The 18,944-nt window shown below is 41.1% G+C and overlaps 1 long non-coding RNA gene and 1 pseudogene across 2 annotated transcripts; one reads left to right on the top strand and one right to left on the bottom strand.

Annotated features, from left to right (window-relative positions):
• The first annotated feature begins 5,659 nt into the window (after nucleotides 1–5,659).
• Nucleotides 5,660–9,035, top strand: LOC104448108 (annotated as a pseudogene).
• A 171-nt stretch (nucleotides 9,036–9,206) lies between these two features.
• LOC104446224 lies at nucleotides 9,207–12,207 on the bottom strand. 2 transcript variants are annotated; one of them, XR_005549491.1, is made up of 7 exons: nucleotides 12,050–12,207; nucleotides 11,933–11,977; nucleotides 11,679–11,819; nucleotides 10,878–11,593; nucleotides 10,714–10,787; nucleotides 10,269–10,629; nucleotides 9,207–9,915 (listed from the first exon to the last, which is right to left on the bottom strand). It is a non-coding gene; the product is annotated as an uncharacterized LOC104446224 (long non-coding RNA). The 2 variants fall into 2 exon arrangements; XR_005549490.1 differs by having other exon boundaries at nucleotides 10,714–11,593.
• Between the last annotated feature and the right edge of the window lie 6,737 nt (nucleotides 12,208–18,944).

The raw sequence follows: 18,944 nt of genomic DNA, 5'->3' as shown, positions 1-18,944 counted from the left end.
CCTAAACCTTTTGCCTTTTTGCCAATTTAGTCTAAACCTTTTTTTCGGTGCCAATTCTAAACCTTTTTAAGTCGTTAATTCAGTCATTTCCGGCATTTTGACCGAATTTTGCTGATCGGACGCCGGCTAGTTGACGTGGCTGACGGCACCCGACGTGGACAACTTTTAATAATATTTTTTTATTTTTTTATTTTTTATTTTTTATTTTTTTTTAGTTTTGTCTTTTTTCCTCCAGTCGGTCGCCGGGTCCGGCGACCGCCGAGGCGATCGCCGGCGAGGCGAGGGCGGCGAGGCTCGACCTCGCCGATCCGGCGAGGGCGAGCCTCGCCCATGGCCGCCGGATCCGGCCATGGGCGATGGGCGAGGCTCGCCTCGCCGGATCTCGGCGAGGTCGAGCCTCGCCGCCCTCGCCCGACCTCGCCGGATCGGAGCCATGGACGAGGCCGGCGAGGCCGAGCCTTGCCCATGGCCGCCTCGCCGGATCAGGCCATGGGCGAGGCTCACCCTCGCCGGATCGGCGAGGCGAGCCTCGCCCATGGCCGACGAGGCTTGACCTCGCCGATTCGGCGAGGGCGAGCCTCACCCATGGCCGCCTCGCCGAGATCGAGCCATGGGCGAGGCTCACCCCACCTCGCCGGATCCGGCGAGGCGCCATGGGCGAAGCCCTCGCCGCCCTCGCCCATGGCGGCGAGACTCGACCTCGCCGATCCGGCGAGGTCGGCCTCGCCTCGCCGGCGGCCGCTTCGGCTGGTCGCCGGACCTGACCGGCCGGAGGAAAAAAAGAAAAATATTGAAAGTATTTAAAAAATTACAAAATTATTTAAAAATTATTAAAAGTTGTCCACTTCGCCGATCATGCCACGTCAGCCGACCGGCGTCTAGTCAGCAAAATCCGGTGAAAATTGATCGGAAATGACTGAATTGGCACAACTTAAAAAGGTTTAGGACTGAATCGGCACCAAAAAAAGGTTTAGGACTAAATTGGCACAAAAGCAAAAGGTTTAGGACTTTTTTGGCACTTTTCCCTCAAAACTTTTATTGCATCGGCCCAACACAACAATTGTTACCACCACCAATATTAGAGTTTCTAGAATTCATGTAAGGCTTTTTCTTATTTGATCATTTTGTGGAATATTGTGTTTGCAATTATATCTAGAGCGAGAGTTAAGATTGAGAAGTTCAACAAGGAGAACAATTTTAGTTGTGGAGCAATAAGATGTATGCCATATCAATAACCCAAAGTTAGCAAAGATTTTGGTTGGTCAAAATTATATTACTTGAAATGATTAACGAGGCTAATGAGGTTGATTTAATGGAAAAGATAAAATGAATATCTTATTGAATCTGTTGGATGAAGTGTTGATGCAAGTGGTATTAGAGTTAACATATCATAAAGAAAATCTTAGATATGACAGCTTAATTAACGAGATAAATGGTGGCCCTTAGCTTTTCTCCAAGCTATGCTCGGACAATGTAATTGAGGTGGATTCTGAAGGGTAAATGTTGTCCTCACCAACATCTACCAAACTTGTTCGGGACAAGATGGTCATTCCCGAGTTGAGAAAATATTGGTATGCAATGATACCTAAATTAAAAAGGAGTGGCCCTAACGCAAGTGGCTCAAACGTGGGGGAGAGATTTGTTAAGAGACACTTGTAAGGGTCTTAGGCAAAAGAGGTCCTCCAATCAAGGATGTGGTTTAATGTGAAGCAGCCAATATATTTTAGTTCGTCCATAATTCATTAACCTAAGTTTTTGAACAAAGATGAGTTCAAATGGATATATTCAAAGGTTCGGACAACAATTTCTCTAGATGATGTATGGGATTTCTACCGCATTGACTCAACACAACACACTATTCATCCGAATTTGCCATAAGTTTATAACATATTTTCCATTTAAAGGAAATAACATAGCTATAAAGTCGAAGAAATATCTACATCGAAGGGGTTAATTTGGGAGAAAAAATGACTTGGAGAAGGATCCATTGATTTCGAGAAGCACGTATGGATCTAAAGGCTGCCAGCCCCATGAAGAAAGATACTAAAACTAGCTCATTAGTTTACAAAGCTTTGGCTACACAATTTTTTTACATAAAGTAATATATCATTTTTTCAAGTGAGAGAATCCATTCAAGCAATCAACACTAATATGTTTGTAACAACCCTTTATAATTTAATCCATGATATTTCTTCTAATATCTCTAATTTTATTAAAAGACTTTCATATTAACAAAGAGAGTTGTTCTTAACAAAAAGTTTTTTCCTATGCTCCCCAACTTAGGTATATCCCGTTATCTATACCGAGCAAGAATGTTGTCTCCAAACAAATTCGATCCTTCACATAAGTAGTAACATGATTTTAGCTGATATATCTTATTCGATTCATGAAATTAACAACCTATTTGAGGCATATTTATTCAAATTGAATTCCTCCTAACAAACGAAAAATGAAAATAATAATCGAGTTATTAACTTATTACAACAATCATCTAACTTGACGGGAGAGGAATCTTTTTTGCAGCAAACTTTTCCTTCTGGAAGACCTGCAAATTCAATTCAGAATATTAGCAGCAAATTCAATTCAGAATATTAGCAGCAGAAAAAATATTTATTATGAAGAAGTAAATAATAAATGAAGGAGATTTCTGTTTATGGGGCCTGTTAGATTTCAAAAGACTAGTAGATCTTCTGAACGCTATGGAAAAGGTAGGCCTGACCCCAAAATTTAGGGGCGTCATCGGCTTGTCTCGTTAGCCAAAATTTTTCTTCTTTTATTTTTTAAAGGCTGAAAGGACATGACCTTTTCACGTGCTTATGGACTAAAGTATGTATATTTTAAGATTGACCTTAGAGCTTACATAGCGAAGAATTGTGGAGGAGCGAGATTTGTAATTTTAGGTGTCTCTTTCATAATCGAACTTCCATTTTATTTCACTAGCAAGGTAATCTTTTTGTAAATAATCATGATTAGTTTAACGAAGATAAAGTTTGACATAATTTGAGTTAGCTTGTGTATCGATCCGATTAACAAAATTCTTTGGTCTTATATTAAAAAAATTTCGTAATTCGAAGTTTTTGTTTATCCATTACAATTTTGTTTTGTTAGAGGGTAGTCATAACCTTTATAGATAGCCATAACATTTATACAGATTAAGGAGTAATTTGACATTCTAATCTTATAGTTATGCAAAAATAATGAACAATTTCAAAATTTCCTTACAAATTGAGTTATTTTTGTTTTGTTTACGGTATGATGTGAGGGGTTTTCTTTATTTAAAAAAATGGTTAATATCCTAAAAATCCCAAACCTGGGTACGCTTGTGACAAATTTACCAAAAACTATTTTTTTACCATAAAAAACACCCAAACCGGTACACTTGTGACAAATTTACCCAAAATAATTTCAAAATTTCCTTACAAATTGAGTTATTTTTGTTTTGTTTACGGTATGATGTGAGGGGTTTTCTTTATTTAAAAAAAAAAAGCAATGAAAATCAGAGAGATAATACATTAAATGTCTTGGCTTATTTTCAGTTAATGATCAACATTAAATAGGTATATGGGTCTAAGTAACCAAGTCTAATATTTCAATAATTAGATATAACATTATAAAAAATTATTCTCACACACATACGGCCAATTTGCATTTTATTGAGTGTTTTTTTATTTTATTTTTAAATTGGAATTTTATGGTATTATGAAATATAAAGTCAATAAAGATAAACGTTTCCAATTGATTATAGCATTAGAAGACAAATTTTAACGTCGATGCGTAAAAGTCTCTATATGATAAAAATTTTCCAACTGATTCGGATTGGGGTATCCCGAATGATTTTCTAATCAATTTTTCGCAACTTAAAAAAAAAAAAAATCAATTTTTCGCAACTTTAATATTCACTCGTTTTGGAGACTTCCTCTTCCAAAGGTGGTCTCCGCCGTATTCCAAACTGAAAAAAAAAAAATAATAATCGAATTTTTTAATAATTTTATATTTTTATCATATTCTTTCTTTTCTTCTTTCTTTTTATTTTTTTATTTTTTTTCTCATCTCTAAAGTAATCATTACCAAACGCGTTAATACCGGGCCTCGCGCCAATAATTAGCCATTGAAGAGGACCAGCGCAGCAAGATCCTATATTTTGGGATTACGATCCTTTTTTCCTCCTAAAGATATCCTTTATTAGTAATTTGAATAGGATTCTGTTATCCGTGAAGTTATATTTCTTTATCTCCTAGAAACTAAAACCAGCGGTAGCGCCGCCGTGGTCACGCCGCCGCCGGGTTACAAGCCGTACCGCCACCTGAAGACCCTGACCGGCCACACCGGCGGCGTCTCCTGCGTCAAGTTCTCCAACGAAGGCACCCTCCTGGCGTCCGCCTCCCTCGACAAAACCCTAATCATCTGGTCCTCCGCCGCCACCCTCTCCTTTTCCATGGCAGATCCTTCGCGTTCCACTCTTTCCACGGCAGATCCTTCGCCCTCGTCGGCGTCGGCCGTCGGTAGCCCCCGTCCTCAAGCTGGGGCGGTCAGACGCTCCCACCCGCCTCAGCGTGATGCCGGCCTTTCCGAATGGGAGGTGTTCTGCTACATTATGGCTGCCGTGGCGGCCAGTGGGGTAGTCTTGGTGGTCCTCCCACCGAGAAAATATTAGGTGCGCCGGGCGCTCCACGTCACCGTGCGCCCCGCCCTATCAGGATGCGACACGTGTGGCCACGTGGAGCCGGGTCCCGCTTTTTCTTTTAGCCAAATTTTTGCCGCGTCCTTCTCTCTTCATTAATGACTGCGTCCTTCTCCCGCCCTTCGCATTTGAAGTCCATTTGAAGTGCCCTTTCTCTTCTGTCTTCTCCCGCACGAAGTCTCTCTCACAAAATCTTTCTCCGCCTCCTTCGACACCGACGATCAGCACCGGCCGAGCGCCCTCCTCGTCCGGCGGTACTCGATCTCCGCCGCCGCCACCGCCGCCTCCTCGCCGCCCTCGCAGCTCCCGCTGGCCTCCAAGATCCAGAGCGGCTTCGAGCCGCGGAAGTCGTTGTCGACCTTCGCCTCCTTCGACGCCAACGACCAGCACCGGCCGAGCGCCCCCTCATCCGGCGGTACTCGATCTCCGCCGCCTCCTCGCCGCCCTTGCAGCTCTCGCTGGCCTCCAAGGTCCAGAGCGGCTTCGAGCCACGGAAGTCGTCGTCGACCTCCGCCTCCTTCGACGCCGACGACCAGCACCGGCCGAGGGCCCCTCGTCCGGCGGTACATCGATCATCCGCCGCCGCCGCCGCCTCCTCGCCGCCCTCGCAGCTCCCGCTGGCCTCCAAGGTCCAGAGCAGCTTCGAGCCGCGGAAGTCGTCGTCGACTTCCGCCTCCTTCGACGCCGACGACCAGCACCGGCCGAGCGCCCCCTCATCTGGCGGTACTCGATCTCCGCCGCCGCCGCCTCCTCGCCGCCCTCGCAGCTCCCGCTGGCCTCCAAGGTCCAGAGCGGCTTCGAGCCGCGAAAGTCGTCGTCGACCTCCGCCTTCTTCGACGCCGACGACCAGCACCAGCCGAGCGCCCCCTCGTCCGGCGGTACTCGATCTCCGCCGCCGTCGCCGCCTCGCCGCCCTCGCAGCTCCCGCTGGCGTCCAAGGTCCAGCGTCTCGCGGACAATGTCCAGGTTTTTCGAAACGCTCCGATCGTCTCGCGCTCTATTTTGGCTCCCGATTGAGTTGGGGATTTGACTATTTCGAATTTTTGCTTCTTGCTTCGGTTGATTCCTTCTCTGTTGCCGAGCTCTGAGAAGAGCGATTTCCGGATGCAGCTTGCGAGGCAGGATTACTTGGAGCTGAGACAAGAGGCGATTGAACTGCAGGAGTATTCCAACACGAAGCTCAATCGAGTCACGCAGTCACGCGCTACCTCGGCGTTCTCGCCGACAAGAAGCCGAAACTAGGTGAGGCGGTGCGGCGTCTGTTGTGCCTCGACGCACGTTTGCTTTCTCATTTTGGTTTTTGACAGGTTCTGTGCTTTGTGTCAGATCAAGTCGCCCTTGAAGGTGAGGCTAGGATAGCACCGCTCGTCTGTGAGAAGAGGAAGTTGTTCAATGAGTTGTTGACATCCAAAGGTCAGTCTTTGGTTTCTTAATTGAGTTCTCCCACTTTCCACACCATTATTTGAAGATGAAGGTCCCTCTGCTGTAGAATTCCCGGATGATCTTACTATCCGTGTCGACACTGGTGATGGGACCAGTACCAATCCTAAGAAAGATTATGAATTTGATAGGGTGTATGGACCTCATGTTGGACAGGGTGAGCTAGAAAATGATTAATTTTGTTACATAACAGGCATCATTTGAAAAAAAATTTGGTATATACTAGCTACATGGCTGGTTTGCGTGGAGGTTTGTTATCTTATAGTAGGACTGGTGCATGTGCAGCTAATATATTTAATGATGTTCAACCATTGGTTCAATCAGCTTTGGATGGATTTAATGTGTCAATATTTGCTTATGGACAAAGTAACTCAGGAAAGACGCACACTATGGTCTCTCTCTCTCTATCTCTCTCTCTCAAACATGCTCCCACTGAATATTATCTCCCTATGAGCTAAATATCCAAATATTTGGGTATGGCTTTTTAGATAAAGTATTTTGTTTTTTATTCTTATTGCATTAAAAAGGGTACTGATCTGGAATGAGGATGTGTTTTGTGAATTATGCATGTATGGCTGCCATTATGGGCACGGTCCATTAATGCAGATACTTCTGTCAGATATTGGTCTTATGTCATGTCTGAATTTAAGGAGCTAAAAGTTCTGCTGCTTGCATTTCTTAGATCTGATTGTCATTGGTTTGATCTTTGGCAATCATAGTTATCTGAACGGGGCCTTTGTAACATTATGATGAACCACGTTCACCCACCATATCATTCCACAAAATTCTGATATGGAAGTTGACATGATGGTGTTTTTTGATGCTTTTCAGGAAGGATCTAGCCATGATCGTGGTCTGTATGCTCGTTGTTTCGAGGAGTTCTTCGATTTAGTGAATTCAGATGCAACTGCTACATCTAGATATGACTTTTTTGTCACAGTTTTGAACTCCACAATGAACAGGTTTCTTTTCTTTTTTACTCACCGTAAATAGCTTCAAGTTAGGTGTTCTGAATGTGTACGTTTTGTCTTGATATAATCGTGCTTCCACATGCTATGTAGGTATGAAATTTGGTGCATGAATCAGGAAAGCTCTAGTGCTTAATGGAGAGTGAATATGATGTCCCTTCTCATAGTTGTGGTCTCCAAAGCCTGTCATGTGCCTCCTACTAGCATGTCAAATAAAATATAGCAGATCAGAAAATTTTTCCACTTTAATCGGATGTTTGCAATCTGCACGGTGCAAAAACCTTTTCCTTGAAAAATAGCATGTACTTTCCAGCTTGACACATATTGAATAGCTGACTTGCCATGTCTCATATAGATGTAGTACCCAACAAAGTGGTCAGGGGTCAAATTTATGAGAAAGGTCGTTCCTCAGTCGAGTTTGTGAAGGTCAAATGGGAATACTTCCGAATGTGCTTTCAGAACTCCAATTGAGTTTCACAAGGATTTAATCACATGCAACACCTCTAAGTGAACATTTTAGCTACATTATAAAGACGAAAATCTGATTGTTTGCTTCTATCTTGTAGTCTCATAAGCTTGCTTCTTTGACTTTGTTCTGACCAACTTACTATGAGGTCATTGGATCGAGCTCCCGTGTTAAAATTTGGTATCTTTAAGGGTTTTCTCTTACTGGGGCTTTTACTCAAGGATGGGTTTGGGGGTCTAGATCGATTTGTGCTGCGAGTCTCATGCTTGTTGAGATTCTTGTGTCGGTGGTGTTTGGAAGGATGTTTCCTGGATTGTCCTTGTATCTGTTTGATTTCTTGTTATATTTAGAAAGGTTGTTGATCAATCTATGGAGTGGATGCTCGTTCATGCGTCATCGTAGGGAGATACCCGTGTCACGATGCTTCAATTTCATCTGATTGAAGCAAATTTTGATCGGTCGTTACATGAACTAGGGTTAGAGATCTTCTGGGAAAGAACACTAAGTTAGGACAATGTGATGGCTTGCCTTGAAGTCCTGTGTCCGGAGGTAGCATTATGATGTTGCTTCATAACCTGTTGAATGTCTTTCAAATTCCACTTATCATGGGATTATCAGATTTGGTTGCTCTTTTCCTCATAAAGGTTGGAGTTGGAGTTCATTGATGGTTAGATTTGTTAGGTTAGAGCTGAGATAAGCGACTGCTTTTGCATACTTGATGTCAAAATGATTGCTTTACCTGAAAAAAAAAAAATTTCGACTTGAGTTGATTTTCTCAAACACGGGAAAAAGTTTGAGTTGAAATGGTCCTTTACTATCCGTGAAGATATACCGTCCTTTATGTGCCATTGATTATGGTTGCTTTTGAATATTTGCAGGAGGGGCATATCGAAGTTCTATGATGGCAAGTGAAAATCTTTCACGAGCTTAGCAAATGCTTCTATTTCTTCATCTGTTAAAGAGATAGTAAAATTGAAAAATGCTTACAGCAGAAGGCGTAGAAATATCTTCGCATCCAGTCACATGTTGGACAGAAGCTGCAATTTTTCCTTGGGAAGCAACGTGGTGGGGATATCTAAGAGAAGACCGCTCACCTTGAGCAACGGTGCATTGTTTTGAAGGTTGCTGCTATGTGCAACTCAGAGAGTTTTAGTTCCGCAAGTGAAGACTTGATGACTGAAAAAGCTGACCCCGAGGTTTTAGCTTGAGATCTATAGATTGTGCTCGGCCTAGTTCGGTTTCATACCCACGAGGTTCATTTGCGTTTGGGGGTGTATGGTTTTTATTCAGGTTTTGGATACATCTTCCACTTGTACTAAGTAATTTATTTCTCCACGAGGATATTAGGTTGTTGCAAAACTACGAAGGGCAAAGCCACATCTGAAGTGCGAAGCCATTGCCCATGTATTTTGCGGGACGATGGACTGGTAGTATGTATATATGTTCACTTGCATCAAATAAAAGTTAGTAGTCCATTTCAGATGTTCGTGTATTTTCTGCTGAATCAGAACCCAAGACTTTTACTAGAAAATTCGGAAAGGAAGATTCTTGAGGTGGTAAAACCTGAGTTATTTTAAGTCGGTACTTCTAGCCAGATTTAGATGCTGTGTATTCCACTATGTACCAAAATCACTTGGCAAACGATCTTTGATCTATTTTGCACTGCATCCATTCATTGGTACTTTGTACCATCAGAGCTAAGAGTACTCGACAACTGATTACATCTATGTGAAAAAATTAGTATCATGTACTTCAACACAGCGCAACGCTTATGGTAAGAATCGGGGCACAACCCCATTTGACCTATCAGTATCAGTGAGTTTGTTCGACCTTTTCACTTCAACTAGAAAGCTGATACTAACTAGATAAGTACAAAAACTAGCTTGCTAACAAGAGAGAGTCGAGTTCCACATATATACATTTTCCCTCTTTGCCTCCATCCCACCTAAAAGCCTACCCATCCTTACTTAGGCCGACTTTTCAAGGTCCTGGTTGCTGTTATGAGAGATCACCTCACCAAATTCACGGAAGAGTTGGGCATCCGAGGTGCTCATGGCTGAGCAATTTACCAAGTGCAGAGTCTTCAAATTTGCATACTCGTCCATGTAACTAGCGATCTTTGTGCTTGGAAGCAAAGCGGACCCTACCGCAGATAACTGCTTCAGTGGGGTTGTGGACAGCAATAGGCTTCCGAGGACTCTAGCCACTTCATGCATGGTAGGACGTTCCGATGGTTGCCTCTTAGTGCACAAGAGAGCAAGTTGGAAAACCTTCTTCAATGCTCTGAGATCTTTACATGGGGCAGTGACATCGGGATCAACCGTTTCCATTACCGAATCGCTTGCAGTTTTGGATAAGATCTAATGAGAATCCAAAGCAATTTATATAAGAGAAATCTCGAGATGTACTTATTTTGCATTATGCAAGTAGTCATTATTGTGAACAATGAAACTGCAAAGATTGACCAAACATGCAGAGCCCTAGAATTCTAAGTAGGGAATGACAACCTTGCCTTTCCTCACAAAGCGTGCAAAGAACATGTTTAATACCATGACCAGATCTAAAAAAATTTTTAGTTGGGCAACTAAACTGCCGATATTATGCAATTGCCCAAGATTCGGCTATCCGCTACTCGCAACAGTCTCGTTCATGTAAGAGTTATGACCTAAAAGAAAAACAGGAGGTAGTCAAGGATTTCGGACAAAAGACAAACCAGGTGATGGGAGATTGGATTCATTGTCCATTGCTTTCCTGCCAGTCAGCAACTCCAGTAAAACAATTCCATAGCTGTAGACATCCGACTTCTCTGTGAGGCGAGAAGTGCGGGCATATTCTGGGTCTATGTAGCCAATGGTCCCCATTATGTATGTAGAAGTATGGGACAAATGAATAAGCTCAAACAACGAAGAATTTGTGAATAACAATCTCAAGCACCAAATATATCCCAGTTTAGGAATATTATGAAAACCATCAAAGGCCTATCAAAGGGAGTGAATGCGTATAATGAGAATATGCTTTGAAGTTGACTAAGTTCTTCAGGGATCAAGCCTGATAGATGATTATTTGAAAGATCTCTGCAACATAGAGGCTTAAATTAGAGACTCCGAATTTCTCAGTCTTCAAAAGGAAATTATGGCAACTAAGATAATAGGTTTTACACATATCCATGATGCTTCTCAGATTGCCAAACTCAGCAGGAATAAATCCTGTCAAGTGATTTCTGCTAAGATTCCTCCAAAGAGAAAAACACTGAAGTCAGCACAAGATCAGATGATACCTCCCATCTCCATGTGATCGTTGTTTTCTAGTTTATGACGCTCACAGCTTTAGCAGATGTTCCAAGTCACCAAGAGAAAATGGGATAGAACCACTGAGCTTATTATTGGAAAAATTCCTGCGTAGAAGTACAAATAAGCAACAATCCAAGCATGTTGACCATGGGTAATAAATAAAACTAAAGAACTCTAAACTTACAGGGTATCTAAATACCCAAATTCGGGAAAGCTCAATTGGAATGGAACCCTTAAGATTGTTTGACAAAATATTCCTACACAGAGGAGCAATCAAAATGGCGGAAAAGGATTACGTGACCAAAGGATTCCCATAGACTCTTCTAGCAATGAAAGAAGCATCATCACGTGACAAACCATGGTCGAAAGGAGTTCTAGTAATGTTACAGTTTTGCCATTATATGGTCCAGCCTCCTGTAAAGTTAAGTATTACATTATCTTCATTTAATTACACCCGCCCAATCAATAATCACACCCGCCCAATCAGGATGCGACACATATTAATTCCAGAAACAAAAAATGGATTGATTCCCACGTCACCCTACAGCATCTGATGAAATAAATCACTGACTGGAGAAGTGCAATTAGAAGAAAATCAGGAAAGAACACTAACTGGAACGTCTAGATAAGAATATGGAACAACCCTTTATCTTCTGATGCAGATTGCCTTAGCAAGACAACGAATATGATAACACTGGAAATTGCGAGCACTCTTCACTCAGTCTTCATGTATTGAGCAACTTGAGTCCTAGGACAGCAAGTGACAATCAGACATAGCGGGAGAAATAATAGAAGCAAGCATCAAAGCAATGACATTTACTTGCATGACTCACAATTGTCAAGGATGTATTTCTGAAAACCTTGTTTACTTATCCTTCACCTCCCAATGCATTATGGTGCAACTATGCTTTGTTTATGCCTTAAGAATTGTTCAATTCATTAATCTCAGGATGATGAAATGAATTTGATGACACCTGTACAAAGGTTAAAATAATACATTCACAAAAGGCATGGTTTGCTAAACAATGTGACTACATAAATAGTATCTCAAATAATCTCATATCAAAAGAAGTGAGCCAACTTATACCTGACTCAAATTGATTCCAGGAGATCTATTATGGTATTCCAACATCTATCGCCAAGAAACCATTATCAATAAGCATTAGAATATTTTAGGATCTAAAATGATTTTCACAATAGGTACCTGATTAGTGAATGGAGAAAATTTATTTATAATCCCCTGTGGCATGATGTATGGTGTTTGCATCTATATGAAAAAACAATCTCATTAGTAAAATGTACTAAAATGCTTCCATGGGATCTATTATGCTAAACCAACATTTATAAACTATAAACCACTAAAAATAAACATTAGAATTTCAGCCAACAATAAAATAGTAATGCAGACTTTTAAATACCCGACTTGCGAATGGGGAAAATCCATCCATATTCGCAGCCGCATGATATATGGTGGTTGCACCTATATAAGAAAATATCATTAGTAAAATATAACAAAATCCTTCCAAGAAATTTATTTTGCTACTCCAATCTCTATAAATTATAAACCACTAAATATAAACATTACAATTTGCAACGTATTTCAGCCAATTATAATAGTAACCCAAACTTTTAAATACCTGATTAGGGAATGATGAAAAACCATTTATAATTCCTGGTGGCATGGAATATTGTGGTTGCATCTATATATAAAAAAAAAAAAATTGAACCAATTAGTAGAATATAAATATAAAATGTTGAACTCAAAATGACACACCTGATTATGGAAATTTACACTAACTATAGGACCGCCAATGTTGCTAGGACAAAGACATTTCAAATCTGAGTTGAATTTATTGAAAAGTTTGGCACATGAGTCTCATCAGGCATTGCTTGGACTGCTAGCTCTACATTACAAAATAAAAAACATATTAATTCAAATCATATAGCGTGAGTATAAAAATAAACTAATTTTATGTCACTCAACTAACCTTGATTTTTTATTGGTATCGGGGGTGTTTGTTTCTTAGATTTTTTCTTCTTTTTCTCACTTGAGCTTTTGAGCCTTCCATAAATTGGTTCCTTTCCTTTCCTTCGAAGGGGGTCCAATATCGGCATCTCACTCAAAGAAGCCTCATTGTTATCATCATCACTAGCATCATTTGTCACAGCCACACTTGAGTTGTATGATGCAATTTCAGCCACTGCCGCCTTCAAGTTCTTCTTTACTATCCTCATAGTATTTTCGTCTTGGGCTCCCAAACTCATCACTTCAAAAGCACTTTGCATTAAAGCGGAAAACTGATTAAATGTGGATGGACCGGGTGATATTTCATGAGATTCATCATTCACATACCCTTGCTTCGCACCTTTAGTCCATCTTTTCAATATATATGAAGATGGAATGGCTGAAACCAATATGTTTCCATTCAAAATGTGCAAAGCATGACGACATAATCACCCTTTCGATTCAAATAATTTGCATTCACAGGAGACTGAAAAGTCAGTGGGATTAAATCTAACAACATGTTCACTTTGAATCCCATCACATTTGAGAGTATATTCATAAATGAACCCATCAAAAGTGGTACCTGAAATTTTTTCGGAGAGACTTTCAAGAAATTCTTCATAAAACCTCCCAAAAATAGCACGAGTATACACCGAAGCAGCATGTGTCAATATTCCATTATATGAAATCTGCAATGGGTGTCCCACGAGAACTATAATCATCTTGATTTTCAATTTCTCTCATATGTTTCAACTGTTCTTCGTAATAGTGAACAAATTGTATGAGGGTCGATGTCTTCTTAGAAAATTGTTTGAAGACATTGTTTGTGCTCTCGCTCCTTTGACTTGATTTTATACCACAAGAAAAAATATCACGACCAAAAGCAGAACTCCACTTATGTCTCAAGTCATATAACCTTTGAAGCCAACTGTTATTCTCAGTATCCCACTCCTCTTGCATTTTTCTCCAAGTAGTTTCAAATTCATCCTTTGATTTACATTTATACATAAGTCTTGAGAAATATTTATCCTTAAATCTCGACTTCTGGTAAAGATGTGGAATATTTTTATTAACATTTTTCTCGATATGCCAAGTGCATAAGCGATGTTGAGTATTCGGAAACACTATTTGAATAGCTTTTGCCATGACATGATCTTAATCAGTGAAAATAGTTTTTGGAGCCTTATTTCCCATAGACTTCAGAAATACCTCAAATAACCAAATAAATGAATCTGCAGTCTCATCCAATAAAAATGCACAACCAAATAAAGTGTTCTTCCAATGATGATTAACTCCAACAAAAGGTGCACATATCAAGCTATACATATTAGTACGATATGTGGTATCAAAAACCATCACATCACCAAAACAATCATAATCAAATTTGGATAAACTGTCTCTCCAAAATAGATTGGTCAATCTACCATCTTGATCTACTTGTTGTGCATAGAAAAACATTGGATTTTGCATTTGCATGCAATGGAAATGATTTAGAAGACTTTGACAGTCTCCCCCCTCTATATAATTTAATCTTTCACCTTGCAAAAAATTTTGACAATCACGTAAGATGAAACCCAAATTTTGGCTTCCTCCCGCTTCGTTTGCCAAAAACTTATATGCCGTCGTCCCCCCAATGCCAGCTTTCGCCATGTCAACTAAAACACCATTGCAAGTGTCAGAAATCATTCTTCCACATCTTATCAAATGCCTTTGATGTTCCGGTATAAATTCATGATTATGCTTGGGAACATAATCTATGACTTCATAACTGCCGTTCTCAACTTTAAATCTGATAAATGCAGGGCAACCACATCTAACTTCAAGTTTTTCATATTTTCTTTCTTGATCGAATGAGTTGATAGCATATCCTTCACAATTACACACAAAAGTGCGTCGAGTTATTTCTCCTTTATCATTTTTTCTAATCTTAGACTTCCTCACTCCAAATCCTTTACCTATAGCATAAGCCACATATTTATGATACGCTTCAAGTTCGCTTGCAAAAACCATTCCTATTGTAAACTCAAAATCTTTTTCCAAATCACGAATAACATGTGATAAATTAGTAGTTTCATGCTGCAAACAAAAAACGAAAATTGATTAAGGCAATACTTTTACAAGTTAAATAACATCCCATCCATTTTTTTAAAAAGTAAATATCTTTTACATAGTATGACTTCAAAATTACCTTCGATTCAGCCATCGAATAACCTTACACGTGCGGATTAATTGACTAACGCGAGCAAACCTTTGTTCGTTGGAGTTCTTGCTAAATTGAAGAGAGATTGAATTTTGAAATTCAATGTCGTCCTAAACAAACCAAACCTCCAAATAATCACAACACCGGACACTCAAGGGTAAAACTATCAACTCAATAGCCAAACTCAAGCAATTACCCATCAATAATTAAAAAAATAATAGAAACAGCAAAAAAAATAAACAGAAAAAGTTTAAAATTTAGGGAGCTTTTTTGAGATCTTCATGATCCATCATAACATCTTAAACATGGTAAACTAAGTTTTGAGAAACAATGACCTAACGCCTAGAAGGAGCTTCACAAAAGGATAATCTGAAAGTTTCCAGGACAAAGAAAGACCAAATATTTAGACTAAATGCACTAGACATGGAATAAAACAAAATCCTCAACCAATTATCATTCTTGAGGATACATTCTATGGAAGTATTCCCTATTTTCACCTCTCCTTACATATGCAAAAATATGAAATTTCAATTACCTTATTGACTTTTAAAATGAAAACACCTCGGTTCACTTGTGGCAGGCTTGTTAATTATAATTATTTTCCTAGAGCAGGATCTTCAAACACCAACGAAGTTAATCACTCACAAGACATGATGTCCCAACTTTATCACTTATGCATATGATATCATGGAACCTAGCAGACTGGAATTCTTTCAACCAGGATGAACTTCCATGAAGAGAAGGGAATAAAAGTGAAGAAAAAAACACGAAGAAAACCTTGTCTTTGGTGTCTTGTGTATCAACAAGTAACAGCAACCTACCTGATTTCTCCAGTGAAAGCTCCACCTTTCCCAGTCCAAGAGTTTTGAGAAGCTATCTCAATTCGTGGCGTTAATGAATTCTTAACCTGGTCAATGTATACAAAGGGAGGTGCCACAACGACATCTGCACAGGCCACAAAAGGAATATCAGGCAAAATGAACAGCGCATAATTAAGGCGAACATATGTTAGTTTCAGTTTAGCAGAGTGCGTGTGCGCGAGCGCGGCAATGCCCTTGATTATCAGCTTCTTACCCATCCACTTGCTACAAGTTACTACCAGGCAATAAGCCGCCAACTACAGCATTTAAAGAGAAGCAAAAGATGCTTCCCAATAACTCCATCTAATGCATTTAACATTATACTAGTGATAGTCAATCTCGAAAAGGATGGACACATAAGCATCATTTATCAACTCCATGGGAGAGATAGTCAAATTTTGCTGTATAGGTAGATATAATTACCGAGACTTTGGATTTAAGAATTACTGAGACAACAGTCTCGAACTCCAATTTTTAGACAATAAATTTTGCTGTATAGGTAGATATATATGCATATATATTTCCTGATAAAAGAAAAGGCCAACAACAACAGTTACTCGCACTAGCCTCAGTACCTTATGGGTAGCGGCAACTGGCGAACTCTATGATCTGCACAGATCATTTGTTTTTTAACAAATCGAACTAAACAATGAAAGACAAGAAGCTCTACCGCATTCCTGCCTTCTTTCTGATAACTAATCTACTATTCCCAACATGCGACCTCAACACGCGCTCAAGGGTATCCAAGGACAAGCACTGCACACGTCCGACAACACAGCCCGACCCCACAAGACGACAAAAATTAGATTGCGACCAAACTGTTCACGCTCCATCATCTTCCTCGGATCAAACAACCCCCCCCACCCCACGGGAACGCCTGGAATCATTGCGATCGAGACGCATCCACTCAAACGATCGAAATTTCCACGGCTCGCGAAGCTCCAAAGCAAAAGACATCAAACACGAGAGGAGACGGGGAAGGCGAGGAACCTGAGGAGGAGCCAAGAGGCCTGGGTGGTAGAGCGACTGCTGCTGGAGAAGGGCTCGCTGCATCAACGCCGGCTGCTGCTGCTGCTTTTTCTTATAGAACTGTTGGTTCCACCTCCCCAATGCTTTGAAAACCAATCCTCAATCCTTGCTGGACGGGCCCGGTGAGCTTTTGGGTGTCGGCGATCACCGAGGAGGCACACGCGGCGAAGGTTAGAGCTTGGGACGCAGCCACGACCGGCGGGGCTCTTCGACCGAGTAGCACCTGGTGGTGACAGCGGAGGCGATCGAGCTTGGAGGCAAGCAGCGGGCTTTTTGGGTGTCCACGCTCGCCGAAGAGGCCAAGGCAGAGATGGTCGGGACCCAACCACGATCGGCGGGGTTCTTGGGAGTGAATGGCTCTTGACGGCAACGGCAGAGGTGGCCAAGCTCGAAGGCGACCGGCAGAGGTGGCCAAGCTCGAAGGCGACCGGCTGGATTTTGAGCGTACGCGATCGTCGAAGAGGCCGAGGCAGAAATGGTCAAAGCTTGGGACCCAAACACGACCGGCGAGGCTCTTCGGAGCGAGTGGCTCCTGGCGACGATGGCGGAGGAGGCCGAGCTCGGAGGCGACCAGCGGGCTTTTTGGGTGTCCGCGCTCACCTTAGAGGCCGAGGCGAAGATGGTTAGAGTTCGGGACCCAGCCACGACCGGAAGAGTTCTTCGGAGCGAGTGGTTCCCGACGGCGACGGTAGAGGCGGCCAACCTTGGAGGCAACTGGCGAGCTTTTGGTCGAGAGAGATGAGGTTGCAGGTTTCATGGAGAAAATGCAGAACAAAAATTTTTGAAAGAGAACGCGAGGGGAAGGGGTAGGACGGCTTGCGTGCAAAGAGGAGAAAGGACGCAGTCATTAATGAAGAGAGAGAAGGACGCGGCAAAAATTTGGCTAAAAGAAAAAGCGGGACCCGGCTCCACGTGGCCACACGTGTCGCATCCTGATTGGGCGGGCGCACGGTGACGTGGAGCGCCGGGCGCACCTAATATTTTCTCGTTGTGTCTACATACTATCGCGCTATTTGCAGCGAACTTTACGGAGTCAAGGTCGAACTCACGAAGCAAGTTCCTCTTTTTTCTCCTCATTTGACCATTCTTGGGATTCGCTAAATGGTAATTGGGCTCCACTAATTTTTTTCTTTTTCTTTTTCTTTTATTGGAAATGAGTTTTATCTTCCAAAAAAGCAAAAGTTTTAATCAATTAAAATAAACCATTTTCAAGTTTAACTGAGAATTCTCCTGAGCTAAGCAGGGCTTAATAAATCACCAATCGTGCAACTAATTATGTGATTAGCGATGTAATGAGCTATTAACACAAGATTTAGAGAGAGGAAAAAAAAGACAATTATGTTTTGAGTTCCTAGCAGACATGTATGAAGGAATAAATGCACGAGTTAAGTTAGATTTCTCTCATTATCAAATTTAGCATGCGATGTCTTGACAACTCCAATATGAAAAAGTTTAATAAAGTTTAGAGAAGCCTCTCAAATCAAGTATTTCATTTTTCAGCTTGTCTTAATCAAAAGTTGACTTGAGTTGAGTTGACTTGGCTTTTCACGGTCCTTCATTGTCGGTTGGGTCTACGTACTAACACGCTATTTTCGGTGAACTTTATGGAGTCAAGGTCAAACTCATGAAGCAAGTTCCTCTTTCTTCTCCTCATTTGACCATTCTTGGGATATGCTAAATGGTAATTGGGCTCCACTAATTTTTTTTCTTTTCCTTTTTCTTTTATTGGAAATGAGTTTTATTTTCCAAAAAAGCAAAGGTTTTGATCAATTAAAATAAATCATTTTCAAGTTTAATTGAGAATTCTCCTAAGCTAAGCAGGGCTTAATAAATCACCAATTGTGCAACTAATCATGTGATTAGCGATGTAATGAGCTATTAACACAAGATTTAGAGATAGGAAAAAAAATAATTATGTTTTGAGTCCCTAGCAGACATGTACGAAGGAATTAATGCACGGGTTAGGTTAGATTTCTCACATTATCAAGTTTCACATGCAATGTGC

Source organism: Eucalyptus grandis, chromosome 3, assembly GCF_016545825.1.
Source record: "Eucalyptus grandis isolate ANBG69807.140 chromosome 3, ASM1654582v1, whole genome shotgun sequence".
NCBI classification, from domain to species: Eukaryota; Viridiplantae; Streptophyta; class Magnoliopsida; order Myrtales; family Myrtaceae; genus Eucalyptus; species Eucalyptus grandis.
Note: the sequence above shows the minus strand (reverse complement) of the source record. Positions and strands in the feature narration are given on the sequence as shown.